The sequence below is a fragment of the Papio anubis genome, chromosome 5, assembly GCF_008728515.1.
Source record: "Papio anubis isolate 15944 chromosome 5, Panubis1.0, whole genome shotgun sequence".
NCBI lineage: Eukaryota > Metazoa > Chordata > Mammalia > Primates > Cercopithecidae > Papio > Papio anubis.
The window spans coordinates 123,493,738-123,514,078 of NC_044980.1; the positions used below are offsets into that span (position 1 = coordinate 123,493,738).

Below are 20,341 nucleotides of genomic sequence, written 5' to 3' on the forward strand. Positions count from 1 at the left end.
ATTCCTTAAAGACCTAGAAGCCTTAAATACCATTTGACCCAGTAATCCTATTACTGGGGATATACCCAAAGTAATATAAATCATTTTATTATAAAGACATATGCACATGTATGTTCACTGAGCACTATTTACAACAGCTAAGACATGGAATCAACCTATCAACCTAAATGTCCATCAATGATAGGCTGGATTAAAAAAATGTGGTACATGTACACTATGGAATACTATGCAGCCATAAAAAAGGAATGAGATCATGTCTTTTGCAGGATGGAGCTGGAAGCCATTATCCTTAGCAAACTAATGCAGGGACAGAAAACCAAATACTGAATGTTCTCACCTGTAGGTAGGAGCTAAATAATAACACATGGACACACAGTGGGGAACAACACACATTGGGGTCGGTCAAAGGGCAGGGGGAGAGAGAAGGGAGAGGATCAGGATGAATGAATAGCTAATGGATGCTGGGCTTAATACCTGGGTGATGAGATGATCTGTGCATCGAAATACCATGGCATGTGTTTACCTATGTAACAAATCCATACATCCTGCACAAAAGTTGGAAGTAAAAAAAATAAAATAAAATACAACAAATTTATATGTCAATAAAATTAATTTACTAACACTAAAAAAGCAATAGAAAAGTAAATGAAGAAACAGATGAAAAGAAAGACAAAAGCAAACATTTCCATTTTTAAAAAGCAGTTGTAAGACATTCTTATGGTGATACTTCCAATCTTCCTGACTCATTGCCCAGTTTAAAATTCGGGTACCAAGTAAGCGGACTTATGCTTGTTTGAATATTGAAGGGAGGAAATTACGAACAACTAGAGATTAGATAATTTAGGAATTGTGACCAGAAAATAACTGCAGTGCTGACATGAAAATGCACATGTTGAAATCCTTTTAGAGGAGGTAAAAAATGTGCTTAATATTTGCAAAGAATGGAGATGTTTCTCAGGGTCTAGCAAAAATAAAAAGGATGGCTTACACTTTGACAAATTTTGAACAGATTAAATTCAAACATAGGAAAATGTCATTCAAATACTATATCAACTGAATTTAATTGTTAATAAGCGTATCACAAGGCATTCCCTGGAAAATCTGCTCCTGCTCTAATATCAGTAGAAACTTTTTGAAAAATGTGTTGTGGCCAAGTAAATATGAAAACGCTCCCTACTTCTTTGGGAAATTTATTCTAAAGGGCCATCTTTTACTTTGTTTCTACCAAATAATGAGTGCAGTGATATTAAAAATTGAACAGTACGGGAAGGTTTAAAATGATAAACCTCATCCACTGTCCCAGTGTTCCTGAAGCCACACCTGCTCACAACAGACAACCATTTTGATGATCTCTTGTTAGTTCTTCTAGTGTGGCTACCTTCATGTCTGTAAATACTATTCTTATGCTGCTTTTATGTTCATCAATGTTATATAATATCTACTGTCTTTCTGCTATGAAATATAATATTTACCTCAACTACTTGCCCTCCATCATCCTTCCGGTACTGTTACATTTTTTAAATTTCTTCAATTTGTTACCATTGTATCTTTAAACCATATGATTAAAACTCTACTTCTTCTGTTAACTGTATATAGTATCTCTTGTTTTCTGTTTTGCTTGATTATATAATAAGGTAGCTTTTATAATTATGTAGCTTTTAAATATTAGCTACCTAATATTCAAAAGTATGATCAAATAAGTTTACCACACCCATTTGTAAAATGATTCTTTCTGCTAAGACTTTTTTTTGTATGCCCTTAGCTGTCAGATGCCAGAGCCAGTCAGCAGATAATTATGGTTTAATTCCTAAGCTAGCAATCTGAGCCTCCTAAATAATACAGGTCCTTCATAATGGGGTTACTTTCTCCAAAACTAGCCTGAGCCTTTTATGTCCCATGACTAAGTTTATCTAATGGGTCCATAACCACCCATGAGTGCATACATCATCTACATTTTGGCAACTGCATTTTCAGACTTCCTTATGCTCCAGCTCCAGCCAGGACTGGTTTCTCTCTGTGCCTGCTCTCCAATGGTCACCTTCGAGCTTATAATTATATTTTCTTCTGGATTGGATGCACTGTTTTCTGCACTCTATATTCTCCTCTTTCTAGTTTGCAGCCATGTCTTGTTGGTGCACATTCTCTAACAGCTCCTTAAGAAAGGGTACAAGGGAAATTATTTTTCTAAAATGTATATGTCCTAAAATATCTATGAATATAAATCTCTGATCAAAAATATGTCCTCCCAGAAGCTCCATGACAGTATCTGAGCAGAGATTTCTTGGATATGACCCCAAAAGCACACAACAAAAGCAAAAATAGACATATGGGATTACATCAAACTAAAATGTTTCTGCACAGCAAAGGACACAATTAATAGAGTGAAGAGACAACCCAAAGACTGGGAGAAAATATTTGCAAATCATAGTTCAGATAAGGAGCTCATATCCAAAATATATAGGCAACTCAAATAACTCATTAGCAAGGAAACAAATAACCCTGTTAAAATAAAGGGACAAAAGACTTGAATAAACATTTCTCAAAATAAGACATACAAATGGTCAACAGGTGCATGAAAAAAATGCTCAACATTTCTAATCATCAGTGAAATACAAATTAAAATCACAATGAAATATCACCTTACACTTGTTAGATTGGCTGTTGTCAAAAAGATGAAAGATAACAAATTTTAGTAAGGATGTGAAAAAATGGAACCTCTGTACACTGTTAGCGGGAATGTAAATTAGTACAGTCATTATGGAAAACAGTATAGCAGTTCTTCAAAAAACTAAAAATAGAATTATCATGTGATCCAGCAATCCCACTATTGGTTATATACCAAAAAAAATTGATAGAAAAAGAAAAGAAAGAAGTTATAGTGAGGGGCATCATGGAAAATTATCATGAAACAGTTAAAAAAATCAGAACAGGACAAGAGCAATAAAAGTAGCTACCGTGATAGTGGTAATAACGACAATAATAATAACAACAGCTACCACATGCAGTGCTTACAATGGGCTAATGTCACTCTGCACATTTTACTCATTTAATATTGACAACTTTATGATCTACTCACTTCCCAGATGAGGAAACTGAGGTACTGAGAGACGAAACCATTTGCCCCCAGTTACATAGGTAGTTAAGTGGCAGAGTCACAATTCCTACTTGTTTCACATGGTTCACTTCAGCTCCAGGGCCTGTGCTCTTAATCATTAAACTTACAGGTGCAAAAGATGTGTTGGCAACTAGCTATTGTAGAACAAGGACAAAATACTCTCCTGTTCTCCCTAAGACTCAGATCTCTTACATGGTCCAATGAAGGAGGAGAGGAATCTGAAACAATTAATGACACTGAACTTCTCACAACCCTGAGTATATGAGGACTTAGAGTTACGTTTTGTTTTATTTAGAAAAATAATGATCGTTTCTTATATCTCACAAGTCATTGAGAAATTCATGCCTGTTCCAAATTTCTCTGTACCGTTTCTGTCATTATGATTACTTTACTCACTATTAGAATATCACCTATATTAAGTAATACCCTCTCCCAGGTTTTCTTATTTCTCCTCTTAAGCACGAGCTCGGCTTATTGAAGTGTGAAGAGAAACAGTCCTACAAGATACTTCAACATGGGGGAAGAGTTAACCTTGGAAAAGAGGCACAAATACACATACACACACAATAGTGTGAATAGTCTTGATTTGGGGGAACAAGTACAAAGGAAACATAAGCATTCCATGTTTCTTTGTGATGCTAAAGCAAAAAAGGAAAATTGGAAATAGTGATATCCATTGTTAAAAAGTTTTTAAAACAAAACAATTAGTCATGCAATAAAACAACTACCAGTGACTGTAGGATTTCCAAGAGTTTATATTGGTGCAGCTTAAATATTGAATAATAACAATTTAATGGTTTTTTAAAAGCTAGAAACCACATGGATATTTACCTGATCTTAAAATGAGGACAAACATTTTAAATATTACATCAAATACAAAACAACAAAAGGAAAAAAAAACTGCATTTTCATTATAAACAAAACATCTGTATGGCCAAAAATAACTATAAACAAAGGTGAAAAGGCAAATTTAAAAAACTGTGAGAAAATATTTATAATACATAATGCACAAAGAGTTAATATCCTTATTATAGAAGGAACTATTAAAAATCATAAAAAAATTAGCTCAGGGCCCCTAAAGAAAACTGAGTAAAAGACGTGAATAAGCAAATGGCAAAATAAAAAAAATTTTTAACTATGTGAACAATAAATATATTAAAAACTATTCAACATATCTGGCATTAAAGAGAGTTATAGCATAAAGCAATAAGATAACATTTCTAAATTTGTCAAATTTTCAATGTTTAAAAGTGATAAGATCCAGGGTTAGTGGAAGTGCAATAGAATAAACACCTAGTAAAAATATTAATTGGTACATATTTCCTGGGAGAAAATTTAGAAATATATATCAAGAACCTTAAAATTTTTATACACTTTAAATCAGGGATCTAAAAATTAAATGTTAAGGTATTAATTGCACCACTATTTTTTATAACAGGAAAATATGAAAAGCAATCTAGGTGCATAATTATGAGAATTCTTACATTTAAAAATGAAAACCATATAATAACATACTATGAAGCTTCCTATGGTTTGAATGTGCCCCTCAAAGTTCATGTGTTAGAAATTTAATGCAATAATCTTGACAGGTGAGACCTTTAACAGGTGATTTGGTCATAAAGGCTCTGTCCTAATGAATGGATTAAAGCCATTATAATAAGAATGGATTAGTTATAGCAGGAGTGGATTCCTGATGAAAATATGAGTTAGTCTCCCTTTCCTTGACTTTCTTTTGCCCTTCTGCCTTCCATCATGGGTTGACACAGCAAGAAGGCCCTTGCTAGACATGGGCTCTTTGACATTGGACTTCCCAGTCCAGAACCATAAGAAATAAATCTCTGTTCTTTTCTCAATCACTAAGTCTCAGGTATTTTGTTATAGCAGCACAAAATGAACTAAGACAAAGTTATAAAAGTAATTTTTGAAAAGTTTACTTGCTGATACAGAAAAATATTTATGTCATAACATGGAATATAAAGAAAAATATTGTGAGGCATTAAATTAGGCATAGTCATTCCAATGAGAAGAGGAACGTCTATGTAAAAGAAGTGGTAGTTGACTTAACATTGAAGCATGAACAAGATTTTAATGAACAAAGAAGGTGGAAAGAACATACCAGCATGTAGACACAGCATAAACAAAGATGTGACAACTTGAAGAAACTATTCAGAGAACTATGACCAAACCACTGGAGATCAAACACAGGAGATGTAAAAATGCACCAGGAGATCAGGCTGATACATGATTTACCTCAAGTGCTTTGATAAAAGGAGAAGGCATTTGAGACTTTATTGTAAAAGCAATGAAGTTTCTCATTAAAGATGGCCAAATGAGCACATACTTTATTCTCTCCTCCCTCCTAAGATCCTGTTAAAGAGTACAAAACAATTTTAAAGATAAACGGCAGACAGCTTATTACTAAGAGGGTCAACACATTTCTAGAAGGCTTCAAAGCAAGTAAAAAAGTATTTAATGTCAGAAGAGAGGATAGAAATCTGCAGTCCAGAATAAACCTAAGCAGGTTTGTAGTGGAGGAGGTTGTGGACTTAGAGTCTGCATAAATGGGGTATAGAAAGAGTGAGAGTGGTACTATTAACCAGAAACTTGAAGCTCTACATACTGAACAGTTAATATACTTTACCCTATTGTTCCTTTTTTTTTTTGCACTCCTCCCCACAAAATGGCTAACAGCCAGGTTTTCAACTATCCAAAGAAATAACAATGATAACAATAAATATAAGAAACTAAACAAATTACAATAAATAGGTGATGATAAATAATAGATAATATAGATTAATGATAGATAGATAGATAGATAGATAGATAGATAGATAGATAGATAGATAGATAGATAGAATCAAAGCAATAACAATTTGGGTTGGCCTCTAAATAATTTGCATGAGTTATATTGGGAGGAGAAAGATATTAAGCATGGATTTTTGTGCACACGTTTAGGCATGTGGAGGCCTTTAGTTCCCAAACTATCTTAGAGCAAAGCCAGTTGACAAGCACAAGCTTTGCCTGTTTATCCAGATGACCCAGACAACCTCTCAACTCCCTCATTAATGGAACATCAGACATTCCAAGAAAGCCTGCGACATTTAAAATATATATATAAAAATAAAACCAGTGTCAGAGAAAACAAACATTAAGGCAAAATGAGAGAATTTATATATTTGGTTCGTAAAACTGGAGTGAAATAAGATAAAAAGGGAATAATGAGAAAATGATACTCTTCTCAATTAGAAGTAATGATTTCCAAAATTTAAAAATTCAGTAAAAAACAAATGATTAAGTGGAAGATATTTCTCAGCATGTGAAGGAAACATTTAAAGCAAGCAAAAATGTAGAGAAACATAGCATCATGAGAAACAGGGCATCACTCCAATATTCAACAGTTAGGAAATGGAAAGGCAAGAAGTAGACATAGGGGAGTAAATTATCAAGCGAGTAATATAAGCAAATATTTCAGAGTCAAAACATTTACATTTCAAGTGCCCATTGAGCAATGTCATCAATAAAGCAACCAGTATCTGATTAGCATCAGCACCTAAAATATATTAAGTACACAATCATTACCTATTAAGGAGACCAGCAAAAATTAAAGCAAAAAAATAATGGAGTAAGATCTTCAGAACCTACGACAAAATTTATAACTCTGTATCCAGTCCAACTATCAATTAATTAAGCTTGACTGTCAATAAATTTGTTTTCAGAAATTCGAGGATTTAGAGATTTTGTTCTTCATGTATTTTTTATGAAGAAAAACTTGAGGAATGTTTACTACCTGAAATGAGAGAAAAAATGAAAACATGAAGTGAAATTGTGGCAACAGTCCAGAAGGCAAAAAAAGATATGCTTTTTGTATTTTGTTATAGATTCTTGATTTTATAAACATCAAAATAATTCACTAACAACATTCTGCAAGGATTATAATACTAACAGCACAAAGTATAAATTATTTAGAATGTAAAAATAAAATAATTAACCCATATCACATAGGGCATTGTAAAGAATGCTATGCTGCCTAGCTGGTCTAATTGGCAGACAGCTTCTCAGACGTTGTTATGATTGAAAAAAGGTCCATTATCCATGGTAATTACGACATCCTATGGCAACTCTTGAATTAATGCATTTATATGTCAACTTATGTTACTAATTAATTTTACTACCTATTATAAATACTGTTAAAATACTTTCCTTCTGATACAGAAATGTTTTATTTTTTTAAAAATGGGTACTGCTGTACTGGTATGTGCTAGTTAAATACCAGCCTTGAATGGGTTCAAACTAGAAGAGAATGTGAAACTCATATATATATGTATATATCTCCATGAAGAAGAATGAAATAGAATCAAATAGTTGGTAGCCCAAGAAGGAAGCTGGAAGACGTTTGGGGAATAATAAACTTACTTCTCTCAAGAATTAAACTAAAGACCTTCTGCTCAGCAAAAGAAACTATTATCTGAGTGAACAGGCAACCTACAGAATGAGAGAAAAATTTTGCAATCTATGCATCTAACAAAGAACTACTATCCAGAATCTACAAGGAACTTAAAGAAATTTACAAGAAAAAAAGCAACCACATCAAAAAGTGGGCAAAGGACATGAACAGACACTTCTCAAAAGAAGATTTTTATGCAGCCAGCAAATATATGAAAAAAAGCTCATCATCACTGGTCATTAGAGAAATACAAATCAAAACCACAATGAGGTACCATCTCACGCCAGTTAGAATAGCAACCATTAAAAAGTCAGGAAACAACAGATGCGGGAGAAGATGTGGAGAAATAGGAATACCTTTACACTGTTGGTGGGAGTGTAAATTAGTTCAACCATTGGGGAAGACAGTGTGACTATTCCTCAAGGATTAAGAACAAGAAATACCATTTGACCCAGCAATCCCATTATTGGGTATATACCCAAAGGATTATAAATCATTCTACTATAAAGACATATGCACACATATCTTTACTGCAGCACTATTTACAATAGCAAAGACTTGGAACCAACCCAAATGCCCATCAATGATAGACTGGATAAAGAAAATGTGGCCCATAAACACCATGCAATACTATACAGCCATAAAAAAAGAATGAGTTCATGTCCTTTGCAGGGACATGGATGAAGCTGGAAACCATCATTCTCAGCAAACTAACACAGGAATAGAAAACCAAACACGGTATGTTCTCACTCATAAGTCAGAGTTGAACAATGAGAACATACAGACACATGGAGGGGAGCATCATACACCAGGGCCTGTCAGGGGGTGAGAGGCAAGGGGAGGGATAGCATTAGGAGAAATACCTAATGTAGATGATGGGTTGATGGGTGCATCAAACCACCACGGCACATGTATACCTATGTAACAAACCTGCACGTTCTGCACATGTATCCCAGAACTTAAAGTATAATTTTAAAAAACATTATTGAGGGAAAATAAAGTCCTAACTAAATGGAAGGCCATCCATATCCATGGACTGAGAGACTTTATGTAATGAAAATGTTAATTCTGTACAAGTTCACCCATAGAATAAATACAATCCAATTAAAAAATGAAAACAGGAATGACAGAAGATCGTGGTCCAAAAATTAATCAAGTCACAAAGGTGAGTTTTAAATGAAAATAATCTTCCTTACTCCTTATACGAAAATTAATTCAAGATGGATTAGAGACTTAAATGTTAGACCTAATACCATAAAAACCCTAGAAGAAAACCTAGGTAATACCATTCAGGACATAGGCATGGGCAAAGACTTCATGTCTAAAACACCAAAAGCAATGCCAACAAAAGCCAAAATTGACAAATGGGATCTCATTAAACTAAAGAGCTTCTGCAAAGCAAAAGAAACTACCAGCAGAGTGAACAGGCAACCTACAGAATGGGAGAACATTTTTGCAATCTACTCATCTGACAACAGGCTAATATTCAGAACCTATAAAGAACTCAAACAAATTTACAAGAAAAAAAAACAACCTCAAGCAGTGGCGATGCCTGTAGTCCCAGCTACCGTGGAGGCTGAGGCAGGAGAACATGAACCCGGGAGGCATGAGCTTGCAGTGAGCTGAGATCCGCCACTGCACTCCAGCCTGGTGATAGCCAGAGCACCTATTCCCAAAAAAAAAAAAAAAAAAAAAAAAAAAAAAAAGAAAACAACCCCATCAAAAAGTGGCAAGGATATGAACAGACAGTTCTCAAAAGAAGACATTCATACAGCCAACAGACACATGAAAAATGCTCAATACATCACTGGCCATCAGAAAATGCAAATCAAAAACCACAATGAGATACCATCTCACACCAGTTAGAATGGCAATCATTAAAAAGTCAGGAAACAACAGGTGCTGGAGAGGATGTGGAGAAATAGGAACACTTTTACACTGTTGGTGGGATTGTAAACTGGTTCAACCATTATGGAAAACAATATGGCGATTCCTCAATCATCTAGAACTAGAAGTACCATATGACCCAGCCATCCCATTACTGGGGATATATCCAAAGGATTATAAATCATGCTGCTATAAAGACACATGCACACGTATGTTTATTGCGGCACTATTCACAATAGCAAAGACTTGGAATCAACCCAAATGTCCATCAGTGACAGACTGGATTAAGAAAAAGTGGCACATATACACCATGGAATACTATGCAGCCATAAAAGAGGATGAGTTTGTATCCTTTGTAGGGACATGGATGCAGCTGGAAACCATCATTCTCAGCAAACTATCGCAAGAACAGAAAACCGAACACCGCATGTTCTCACTCATAGGTGGGAATTGAACAATGAGATCACTTGGACTCGGGAAGGGGAACATCATACACCGGGGCCTATCATGGGGAGCGGGGTGGGGGAAGGAATGGCATTGGGAGTTATACCTGATGTAAATGACGAGTTGATGGGTGCTGACGAGTTGATGGGTGCAGCACGCCAACATGGCACAAGTATACATATGTAACAAACCTGCACGTTATGCACATGTACCCCAGAACTTAAAGTATAATAATAATATTTTTAAAAAAAGAAAATAATCTATTTAACCTTGATGCTAGAAACATGCTTCTTTGAAGAACACCAAGCTAATGGTATCAGATTCTAGGAAAGGAAATGTAATTGGAGCAAATTACCAATATAAAGTAAGACATTAATATAAATACTGATTATTTGAGCTAACCTTTTAAAGTAAATCTTTGTTATGACCTTTCTATGAAGGAATTATTATGGTTACAGCGGAGAATGTGAATTTTATCAACCATAACTACATATGTTCCAGGTAAAGCTAACAGAAGTTGAGGATGCAATTAGGAAGGAGAGATAGGAGAGAATAATAAGAGTGTGAGGAATATGCTTTGGTGTGCATAAAACTGATGAAACTATAAAGAGTGGTATAAGCGTGTTATTCAAAGTTACAAAATGGAAGAATGAAAAATAATGTTAGAACTCATATATATTGGATTGAAAGATAAATTTCAATTTCAGTTAATTTTCATTTTTCATAGTGGAAAAGAAATAGGTACTAACTCAAATTGATAAGCCAAGAAATAGTGATACTGTATTTATATTAGGGGTATAGAAGCAAGCACATACACATACACACACACACAAACACACACACACATATCCAGACTAAAAAAAGGAATGAGAGTAGTCACCTTAGAGCACTACAGCTCAGAAAAGGTATAAAGCAGAATATTGTAAATATAAAATATGTGGATCTATTATTTTATAAAAATCTTTTAATTGTTTAAACACATAAAGACAAAGGAAATCCATTATAAGAGCTTTGGAAGACAAGTTGCATACTTAAACTTTGCTGGGCAAGGAGGCATTATGAAAGATGGATTAGGGAGTGGGACATTTTAATAAGCACAAAAATTTTAAAAGGGAGGTAGCAGAACTAATTTTATCCCCAGTTTCTCAATAAGGAAACTGAGGCTTAGAGAGTTTAAGTGACTGGCCAAAGATTCACTAATAGGACATAGAAAATATGAAAGTAGAATCTTGATCTCACAAATTGTATATGTTTTATATCCTTTGAGATTCACCCTTATTTTAATCCTTTGATATATTCACATAAAAGTTAGAGCAACATGTTCCAAATCCCTTTTAACATTTTTTCTTCTTGGTACTTATTTTTTTCTCAAAATGTAAACTTTTTAAAAATTCATTCTGTCCTTGAAGTGATTCAATTAAAGCCAACCACATAAATCTACCTAGTAATAGAAACAGTACAATGTGATAAGATAGTGGTTTTCTGCTATGTGTAATTGATATTCCCCTGACTCTGGTAAATTTTTATAGCCCATTGCCTCAAGACAAAATAAGGATAGCTTAGATGTTTATTTAATAAAACATGGAATTTCTCAAAGCAAAACCCAACTGCATGGTTTGTGCAAGAAATATCACCTCAAATAAACTAATTCAGAGGCTTAAAAATAAAAAGATAGGCTAAGAGATACCAGGCAAATGAAAACAGTAAGAAATCAGAAGTCATTTCCTGATATCAAACAGACTCAAATGCAGACCAAAAAGCATTAAATGTTAAAAAAAAAAAAGGCAGTTTATAATGCTAAAAGGCATGGTTCACAATAAAGATAGAATATTTATGAAAATCTATACATTAGAAACACAGGAACCACTTTCATAAAACAAAACTTACCAGAAAGGAAAGGGGAGGAGACACACTGTCATGACAATCTCAATCTGAAACAGATCAAGTGGGGAAAAAATAGGTAAGAATATAGATCTATAGGTCCTATAGAAGACTACATATATTAATAAGGTATTGTAACATATATTATACTCTATGACCCCAAAATGAGAATATCTCTTCTTCTCCATCACAAACAGAATGTTCACAATTATTGACCAAATATCAAGCCATAGAATAGCCTCAGTAAGTTTCATAAAATAAAAATAATAAAAAACAATTCTTAGATGACAAAACAAAATATAATAATAAAATCAGAAAATTTCTGAATATTTATAAGAAGAAACTTCGTGCAAAATAATTCTTGAATTAAAGTGGAAATGCAAACTGAAATTTCTGTTTCCTAAAAAATAATGATAATGTAAATATAATATATCAGATCTATGGGATGAAATTAAAGCTATGAATTTATAAACCTTAAATATTAAATAAAGAAATGACCACTGAAACAGAAGAAATTAAAACAATCAAGAGCCTGCAAAACTTATACCAAAAATTTAAGTATCTATATAAAATAGATAATTATTTAGGAAAACACAATTTACAAAAATTGACTGCAATAGAGATAGAACCTTGAACAAACTAATTTCTGTAGAAGAAAATAAAGATATCAAATTTCTACCTCACATGAAAAGCACAAGGCCTAGATGTTTTCACAAGGAAATATAACCAAGCTTTTAAGGAACAGATAGAGGATAGAAAATAAAGGAAAATTTCTAAATTTCTTGTATGAAATATGAGTAATGTTGATACCTAAACTTGATTAAAATATCACACACATGCACAAATATACACACACAGAAATCAGTCTCTCATATGAATATCAAAGCAAAAATCATAAACAAAATAAGGGCAAACAACATACTACATTTACATAGATGATAATACGTAGTGAAAACATGGGATATATTTTAAGAACACAAAGATGTTTTAATAATAGGGATCCATTAATATAATAAAGCATTTTAAGGTATCTGGGAGAAATACCAGATAATTATCTCAACAGATGCTTATAGACTGCTGACAGAATTCAACAATTCTACATTTATTCCTTACAGAAACAATAATAAAGAATTGATGGATACTTCTTTGTCCTGTGGAAAGAAAAATAATATGCACACACTCACACACATACACACACATACACAACAGGCCTCTATTCTATTCTCCTTTTATTGGGACCTCTGGGGAAGAAAAACACCTAGTTAAATCCCTTTGTAAACAAGTTGTCCTCTTGATAAACACACTAGTGGTATTTACTAGCAGAAAGGGAAGGAGGGAGGAAGGCAGCGAGGGAGGGAGGGAGAGAGGAAGGAAGGAAGAAGGAAGGAAGGAAGGAAGGAAGGAAGGAAGGAAGGAAGGAAGGAAGGAGGGAAGGATTAATAATAGCCATTCTGACGGATGTAAGACGGCATCCCATTGTGGTTTTGATTTGCATCTCTCTAATGATCAGGGATGGTAAGCTTTTCTTCATATGATTGTTGGCCACATGTCTGTCTTATAAGAAGTGTCTGTTCATGTTCTTTGCCCACTTTTTAATGGGGTTGGTTTTTCTCTGTACATCTGTTTAAGTTCCTAATAGATTCTGGATAATTAGACCTTTGTCAGAAGGCACAAGAACAGACACACAGACCAATAGAACAGAATAGAGAACCCGGAAATCAGACCATACATCTACAACCATCTGATCTTTGACAAACCTGACAAAAACAAGCAATGGGAAAAGAATTCCCTATTTAATAAATGGTGCTGGGAGAAATGACTAGCCCCATGCAGAAAATTAAAACTGGACCCCTTCCTTACACCATATACAAAAATCAACTCAAGATGCATTAAACACTTAAATGGAAAACCCAAAACTATAAACACCCTAGAGGAAAATCTAGGCAATACTATTCAGAATATAAGCAAGGGCAAAGATTTCATGACAAAGGCACCAAAAGCAATTGTAGCAAAAGCAAAATTGATAAATGGAATTGAATTAAACTAATGAGCTTCTGCACGGCAAAAGAAACAATCAAAAGAGTAAACAGACAACGTACAGAATAGGAGAAAATTTTTGCAATCTATGCATCTAACATTTTTCATTATAAAGAAAACAAGATCAGTTAAAAAGTAAATGTCCAACTGGGAGGAAGTGTTTCTAAATATATCACTTACGAAGGACTAATATTTCTAATACATGTAGAACTCTTTTAAAAAGAAGAGGAAAAACGGCCGGGTGCGGTGGCTCAAGCCTGTAATCCTAGCACTTTGGGAGGCCGAGACAGGTGGATCACGAGGTCCGGAGATCGAGACAATCCTGGCTAACACAGTGAAACCCCGCCTCTACTAAAAAAATACAAAAAACTAGCCGGGCGAGGTGGCGGGCGCCTGTAGTCCCAGCTACTCGGGAGGCTGAGGCAGGAGAATGGCGTGAACCCAGGAGGTGGAGCTTGCAGTGAGCTGAGATCTGGCCACTGCACTCCAGCCTGGGTGACAGAGCGAGACTCCGTCTCAAAAAAAAAAAAAAAGTTTAATGAGATCCCATTTGCCAATTTTGGCTTTTGCTGCTGTTGCTTTTGGTGTTTTAGACATGAAGTCTTTGCCCATGCCTATGTCCTGAATGGTACTACCTAGGTTTTCCTCTAGGGTTTTTATGGTATTAGGTCTAACATTTAAGTCTCTAATCCATCTTGAATTAATTTTCGTATAAGGAGTAAGGAAAGGATCCAGATTCAGCTTTCTACTTATGGCTAGCCAATTTTCCCAGCACCATTTATTAAATAGGGAATCCTTTCCCCATTTCTTGTTTCTCTCAGGTTTGTCAAAGATCAGATGGCTGTAGATGTGTGGTATTATTTCTGAGGACTCTGTTCTGTTCCATTGGTCTATATCTCTGTTTTGGTACCAGTACCATGCTGTTTTGGTTACTGTAGCTTTGTAGTATAGTTTGAAGTCAGGTAGCGTGATGCCTCCAGCTTTGTTCTTTTGACTTAGGATTGTCTTGGAGATGCGGGCTCTTTTTTGGTTCCATATGAACTTTAAAGCTGTTTTTTCCAATTCTGTGAAGAAACTCATTGGTAGCTTGATGGGGATGGCATTGAATCTATAAGTAACCTTGGGCAGTATGGCCATTTTCATGATATTGATTCTTCCTATCCAGGAGCATGGTATGTTCTTCCATTTGTTTGTGTTCTCTTTTATTTCACTGAGCAGTGGTTTGTAGTTCTCCTTGAAGAGGTCCTTTACATCCCTTGTAAGTTGGATTCCTAGGTATTTTATTCTCTTTGAAGCAATTGTGAATGGAAGTTCATTCCTGATTTGGCTCTCTGTTTGTCTGTTACTGGTGTATAAGAATGCTTGTGATTTTTGCACCTTAATTTTGTATCCTGAGACTTTGCTGAAGTTGCTTATCAGCTTAAGGAGATTTTGGGCTGAGACAATGGGATTTTCTAAATATACAATCATATCATCTGCAAACAGGGACAATTTGACTTCTTCTTTTCCTAACTGAATACCCTTGATTTCTTTCTCTTGCCTGATTGCCCTAGCCAGAACTTCCAACACTATGTTGAATAGGAGTGGTGAGAGAGGGCATCCCTGTCTTGTGCCAGTTTTCAAAGGGAATTTTTCCAGTTTTTGCCCATTCAGTATGATATTGGCTGTGGGTTTGTCATAAATAGCTCTTATGATTTTGAGGTACGTTCCATCAATACCGAATTTATTGAGCATTTTTAGCATGAAGGGCTGTTGAATTTTGTCAAAAGCCTTTTCTGCATCTATTGAGATAATCATGTGGTTCTTTTCTTTGGTTCTGTTTATATGCTGGATTATGTTTATTGATTTACGAATGTTGAACCAGCCTTGCATCCCAGGGATGAAGCCCACTTGATCATGGTGGATAAGCTTTTTGATGTGCTGCTGAATCCAGTTTGCCAGTATTTTATTGAGGATTTTTGCATTGATGTTCATCAGGGATATTGGTCTAAAATTCTCTTTTTTTGTTGTGTCTCTGTCAGGCTTTGGTATCAGGATGATGTTGGCCTCCTAAAATGAGTTAGGGAGGATTCCCTCTTTTTCTATTGATTGGAATAGTTTCAGAAGGAATGGTACCAGCTCCTCCTTGTACCTCTGGTAGAATTCAGCTGTGAATCCATCTGGTCCTGGACTTTTTTTGGTTGGTAGGCTATTAATTATTGCCTCAATTTCAGAGCCTGCTATTGGCCTATTCAGGGATTCAACTTCTTCCTGGTTTAGTCTTGGAAGAGTGTAAGTGTCTAGGAAATTATCCATTTCTTCTAGATTTTCTAGTTTATTTGCGTAGAGGTGTTTATAGTATTCTCTGATGGTAGTTTGTATTTCTGTGGGGTCGGTGGTGATATCCCCTTTATCATTTTTTTTTTTTTTTTTTTTTTTTTTTTTTTGAGACGGAGTCTCGCTGTGTCTCCCAGGCTGGAGCGCAGTGGCCAGATCTCGGCTCACTGCAAGCTCCGCCCCCCGGGTTCACACCATTCTCCCGCCTCAGCCTCCCGAGTAGCTGGGACTACAGGCGCCCGCTACCGCGCCCGGCTAGTTTTTTGTATTTTTAGTAGAGACAGGGTTTCACCATGTTAGCCAGGGATAGTCTCGATCTCCTGACCTTGTGATCCACCCGCCTCGGCCTCCCAAAGTGCTGGGATTACACCCTTTATCATTTTTTATTGCGTCTATTTGATTCTTCTCTCTTTTCTTCTTTATTAGTCTTGCTAGCGGTCTGTCAATTTTGTTGATCTTTTCAAAAAACCAACTCCTGGATTCATTGATTTTTTTGGAGGGTTTTTTGTGTCTCTATCTCCTTCAGTTCTGCTCTGATCTTAGTGATTTCTTGCCTTCTGCTAGCTTTTGAATGCGTTTGCTCTTGCTTCTCTAGTTCTTTTAATTGTGATGTTAGAGTGTCAATTTTTGATCTTTCCTGTTTTCTCTTGTGGGCATTTAGTGCTATAAATTTCCCTCTACACACTGCTTTGAATGTGTCCCAGAGATTCTGGTATGTTATATCTTTGTTCTCATTGGTTTCAAAGAACATCTTTATTTCTGCCTTCATTTTGTTATGTACCCAGTAGTCATTCAGGAGCAGGTTGTTCAGTTTCCATGTAGTTGAGCGGTTTTGATTGAGTTTCTTAGTCCTGAGTTCTAGTTTGATTGCACTGTGGTCTGAGAGACAGTTTGTTATAATTTCTGTTCTTGTACATTTGCTGAGGAGTGCTTTACTTCCAATTATGTGGTCAATTTTGGAACGGCAGCAAAAGCCAAAATTGACAAATGGGATCTCATTAAACTAAAGAGCTTCTGCACAGCAAAAGAAACTACCATCAGAGTGAACAGGCAACCTACAGAATGGGAGAACATTTTTGCAATCTACTCATCTGACAAAGGGCTAATATCCAGAACCTACAAAGAACTCAAACAAATTTACAAGAAAAAAACAAACAACCCCATCAAAAAGTGGGCAAAGGATATGAACAGACAGTTCTCAAAAGAAGACATTCATACAGCCAACAGACACATGAAAAAATGCTCATCATCACTGGCCATCAGAGAAATGCAAATCAAAACCACAATGAGATACCATCTCACACCAGTTAGAATGGCAATCATTAAAAAGTCAGGAAACAACAGGTGCTGGAGAGGATGTGGAGAAATAGGAACACTTTTACACTGTTGGTGGGATTGTAAACTAGTTCAACCATTATGGAAAACAGTATGGCAATTCCTCAAGGATCTAGAACTAGATGTACCATATGACCCAGCCATCCCATTACTGGGGATATATCCAAAGGATTATAAATCATGCTGCTATAAAGACACATGCACACGTATGTTTATTGCGGCACTATTCACAATAGCAAAGACTTGGAATCAACCCAAATGTCCATCAGTGACAGACTGGATTAAGAAAATGTGGCACATATACACCATGGAATACTATGCAGCCATAAAAGAGGATGAGTTTGTGTCCTTTGTAGGGACATGGATGCAGCTGGAAACCATCATTCTTAGCAAACTATCACAAGAACAGAAAACCAAACACCGCATATTCTCACTCATAGGTGGGAACAGAACAATGAGATCACTTGTACTTCGGAAGGGGAACATCATACACCGGGGCCTATCATGGGGAGCTGGGAGGGAGGAGGGATTGCATTGGGAGTTATACCTGATGTAAATGACGAGTTGATGGGTGCTGATGAGTTGATGGGTGCAGCACAGCAACATGGCACAAGTATACCTATGTAACAAACCTGCACGTTATGCACATGTACCCTAGAACTTAAAGTATAATAATAATAATAAATAAATTAAAAATAAATAAAAATAAATTTAAAAAAAAGAAGAAGAGGAAAGACAAAAACTCAACAGGAAAAAAAAGCATGAGAGGTTAATTATAGTTATACACAAATAGACTTTAATATATACAAAATAATTTATGCATAATAAAAGAAATTCACATTTAATCTCCAGTAAGGCCATTTCTCACCCATCAAATTAACAAAAATTCAAGAGCTTGGTATACATTTTTCTTGGTGAGATAATGAGAAAACAGCACTTTCTTACATTGCTAAGGGAGTAAAACAATGTTTGATACTTACACAAGTGAATTTGGCAATATATAATAAAGGTACGTGTGTATATTTTGATCTCATAATTGTGACTTTGTCCTGAATACACACTTTTAATAATATATAAATATATGGGCATGCATTTATTAATTTTAATGTTATTTGTCAGAAATATATTTAAAACAATCTAAATGCCTAAACATAGGAGGCTGTTTGAAAAACTATGGTACATGGAATATCATTTAGCTATATAAAAGAATATCATGGTGATTTTAAGTAATAACATATTGTGTACATGAAAACTGTGGAGAGATTTTAGTGTTCCCACCACAAACAAAAAATGGAAAGCATATGAAATAATGCATATATTAAATAGCTTGATTAAGCCATTCTAAAACGCATACATTTATCAAAACATCATGTTGTACACCACAAATACGGTCAACATTTACTTGTCAATTAAAAAGATATATGTATAAAATTAAATTTAAAAGATCTCAAAGAACAGATACAATATAATTTCTAGGATATATTTTTATGAAAGAAATACAAGATTAAAAAATCAGATTTTTCTTATACTTCCTGTATAAGAAAGATATAAATATATATTATATATGAGATATATATTTTACATAACTGTATATAAAACATATATGTATATCTTTATGTGTGTATGCATAGTTTTGAAAAAAATATAGACATAATAAACTAACCAGAAACTAGTGAAATTAACTGCATACAGAAAGTAGGTGTAGTAGTGGTAGGAACACAGTAGAAATCATAGGAAAGGAAGTAGTAATTCTTTGAATATGTTATTTTTAATTTTTATCTTTAAGCCATATTAGTCATTTATATATTCAAAAATAACATTAAACCAGTTGTGATAAAAAAAAATTTCGAACTGAGGCCAGGCGTGGTGGCTCAATTCTGTAATCCCAGCACTTTCAGAGGCTGAAGCAGAAAGACTGCTTGAGTCCAGGAGCTCAAGACCAGCCTGGGCAACATAGTGAGACCCTGTTTCTATCAAAAAAGAATTATTCAAGCATGGTGGTGCATGACTATAGTCCTAGCTACTGGGTAAACTGAGGCAGGAGGATTGTTTAAGCCCAGGAGTTGGAGGTTACAGTAAGGTATGATTGTGCCACTGCACTCCAGACTGGGCGGAAAAGCAAGACTCAGTCTCTTTAAAAAAAAATACTTTTTAAAACTGAATACTAAAAAATGAACTTCACCATATATCAAGTTGATAATACATCCATAAAGAAAAAAGTATTAATCTATGTAAATTTTAATACTGTACTCTGTATGTTGTCATTGTACAAGTTGCAGAAAATTATTGAACCATACTTAGTGGATGCTATGGTCTGAATTTGGTCCCTCAAAAGTCATATGTTGAAATTCTAACCCCCAAGGTGATGGTATTAGGAGGTGGGACCTTTAGAAGGTGATTCTATCATGAGGGTGGGGCCCTCAAGATTAGGATTAGTGAGAGACCACAGAGAGCTAGCTCTTCCCTTCCACCTGGAAGGATGCAGTGAAAAGGTATCCATGAGCCGGAGAGCAAGACTTCATCAGACTTTTAATCTGCCTTGATCTTGGACTTTCCAGCCTCCAAAACTGTGATAAATAAATTTCTAATATTTATAACCTACTGTATTTATGGTATTTTGCTTTAGCAGCCGGAAAAATCTAAGATGGTAGGCTTGTTGGCAGGGGTCAATTAATCTACTATTTACAGACTCATGTGTGTGCTGTAGGATAATATTTTATGTGTGTGTTTGTAGTATTAAAGATAATTGTAGATAACTTAATTTTTTTAGGGAATGAGAGGTCCCTCTGTAGAAAAATAAAGATTCAAAAATGGAATGGATGCAAGAAGGGAAGCTCTTTGGAATTAGATTGTAATTACACTTTACAGTATGAATTTATGAT

At 35.0% G+C, this 20,341-nt stretch overlaps 1 long non-coding RNA gene across 2 annotated transcripts in view; it reads right to left on the reverse strand.

Moving 5' to 3' along the window:
• Window positions 1-255: 255 nt before the first annotated feature.
• LOC116274957 overlaps window positions 256-20,341 on the reverse strand; it is a 152,837-nt gene continuing 132,751 nt past the window's right edge. For both annotated transcript variants that reach the window (XR_004183823.1, XR_004183822.1), the window contains 2 exons: window positions 11,778-11,821; window positions 256-6,902 (listed from right to left, as the gene is read on the reverse strand). This is a non-coding gene — a long non-coding RNA (uncharacterized LOC116274957). The remainder of the gene's footprint in view (window positions 6,903-11,777; window positions 11,822-20,341) is intronic.